This window comes from Musa acuminata, unplaced genomic scaffold (genome assembly GCF_036884655.1).
Source record: "Musa acuminata AAA Group cultivar baxijiao unplaced genomic scaffold, Cavendish_Baxijiao_AAA HiC_scaffold_147, whole genome shotgun sequence".
NCBI classification, from domain to species: domain Eukaryota; kingdom Viridiplantae; phylum Streptophyta; class Magnoliopsida; order Zingiberales; family Musaceae; genus Musa; species Musa acuminata.
In genome coordinates, this window is record NW_027020423.1 from 67,501 (window position 1) to 70,000 (window position 2,500).

A 2,500-nucleotide genomic window follows, 5' to 3' on the forward strand; every position below is an offset into this window, starting at 1 on the left:
CACCGTCCCTGCTCTACGAAAGCCCCATCCAGCCCTGTGCCACCCGGGGGGTTCCAGGGTGCTGAGATGGCTGACGTTTTGCTCCGCTCTCGACGGTCACCGCGCAACGCAAGAACAGGCCAAAAACTGGCCAAAACGGCCCAAAAACGGTCCAAAAGAGGCCATTTTTGGCTGCGCTAGTGAGCGGCGAGCGGCGAACAGCGAGCGAAGCGCGAGGCAGCACCGTCCCTGCTATACGAAAGCCCCATCCAGCCCTGTGCCACCCGGGGGGTTCCAGGGTGCTGAGATGGCTGACATTTTGCTCCGCTCACGACGGTCACCGCGCCACACAAGAACAGCCCAAAAACAGGCCAAAACAGCCCAAAAACGGGCCAAAACTGGCCATTTTTGGCTGCGCGAGCGAGCGGCGAGCGGCGAACAGCGAGCGAAGCGAGAGGCAGCACCGTCCCTGCTATACGAAAGCCCCATCCAGCCCTGTGCCACCCAGGGGGTTCCAGGGTGCTGAGATGGCTGACGTTTTGCTCCGCTCACGACGGTCACCGCACCACGCAAGAACAGGCCAAAAACTGGCCCAAACAGCCCAAAAACGGGCCAAAACTGGCCATTTTTGGCTGCGCGAGCGAGCGGCGAGCGGCGGACAGCGAGCGAAGCATGAGGCAGCACCGTCCCTGCTATACGAAAGCCCCATCCAGCCCTGTGCCACCCGGGGGGTTCCAGGGTGCTGAGATGGCTGACGTTTTGCTCCGCTCTCGACGGTCACCGCGCAACGCAAGAACAGGCCAAAAACTGGCCAACACGGCCCAAAAACGGGCCACAACTGGCCATTTTTGGCTGTGCGAGCGAGCGGCGAGCGGCGGACAGCGAGCGAAGCGAGAGGCAGCACCGTCCCTGCTATACGAAAGCCCCATCCAGCCCTGTGCCACCCGGGGGGTTCCAGGGTGCTGAGATGGCTGACGTTTTGCTCCGCTCACGACAGTCATCGCACCACGCAAGAACAGGCCAAAAACTGGCCAAAGCAGCCAAAAAACGGGCCAAAACTGGCCATTTTTGGCTGCGCGAGCGAGCGACGAGCGGCGGACAGCGAGCGAAGCGTGAGGCAGCACCGTCCCTGCTATACGAAAGCCCCATCCAGCCCTGTGCCACCCGGGGGGTTCCAGGGTGCTGAGATGGCTGACATTTTGCTCCGCTCACGACGGTCGCCGCGGCACGCAAGAACAGCCCAAAAACAGGCCAAAACAGCTCAAAAACGGGTCAAAACTGGCCATTTTTGGCTGCGCGAGCGAGCGGCGAGCGGCGAACAGCGAGCGAAGCGAGAGGCAGCACCGTCCCTGCTATACGAAAGCCCCATCCAGCCCTGTGCCACCCGGGGGGTTCCAGGGTGCTGAGATGGCTGACGTTTTGCTCCGCTCACGACAGTCACCGCACCACGCAAGAACAGCCCAAAAACTGGCCAAAACAGCCCAAAAACGGGCCAAAACTGGCCATTTTTGGCTGCGCGAGCGAGCGGCGAGCGGCGGACAGCGAGCGAAGCGAGAGGCAGCACCGTCCCTGCTATACGAAAGCCCCATCCAGCCCTGTGCCACCCGGGGGGTTCCAGGGTGCTGAGATGGCTGACGTTTTGCTCCGCTCACGACGGTCACCGCACCACGCAAGAACAGGCCAAAAACTGGCCAAAACAGCCCAAAAACGGGCCAAAACTGGCCATTTTTGGCTGCGCGAGCGAGCGGCGAGCGGCGGACAGCAAGCGAAGCGTGAGGCAGCACCGTCCCTGCTATACGAAAGCCCCATCCAGCCCTGTGCCACCCGGGGGGTTCCAGGGTGCAGAGATGGCTGACGTTTTGCTCCGCTCTCGACGGTCACCGCGCAACGCAAGAACAGGCCAAAAACTGGCCAAAACGGCCCAAAAACGGGCCAAAACTGGCCATTTTTGGCTGTGCGAGCTCGCGGCGAGCGTCGGACAGCGAGCGAAGCGAGAGGCAGCACCGTCCCTGCTATACGAAAGCCCCATCCAGCCCTGTGCCACCCGGGGGGTTCCAGGGTGCTGAGATGGCTGACGTTTTGCTCCGCTCACGACGGTCACCGCACCACGCAAGAACAGGCCAAAAACTGGCCAAAACAGCCCAAAAACGGGCCAAAACTGGCCATTTTTGGCTGTGCGAGCGAGCGGCGGACAGCGAGCGAAGCGTGAGGCAGCACCGTCCCTGCTATACGAAAGCCCCATCCAGCCCTGTGCCACCCGGGGGGTTCCAGGGTGCTGAGATGGCTGACGTTTTGCTCCGCTCTCGACGGTCACCGCGCAACGCAAGAACAGGCCAAAAACTGGCCAAAATAGGCCATTTTTGGCTGCGCCAGCGAGCGGCGAGCGGCGGACAGCGAGCGAAGCGAGAGGCAGCACCATCCCTGCTATACGAAAGCCCCATCCAGCCCTGTGCCACCCGGGCGGTTCCAGGGTGCTGAGATGGCTGACATTTTGCTCCGCTCATGGCGGTCGCCGCGGCAC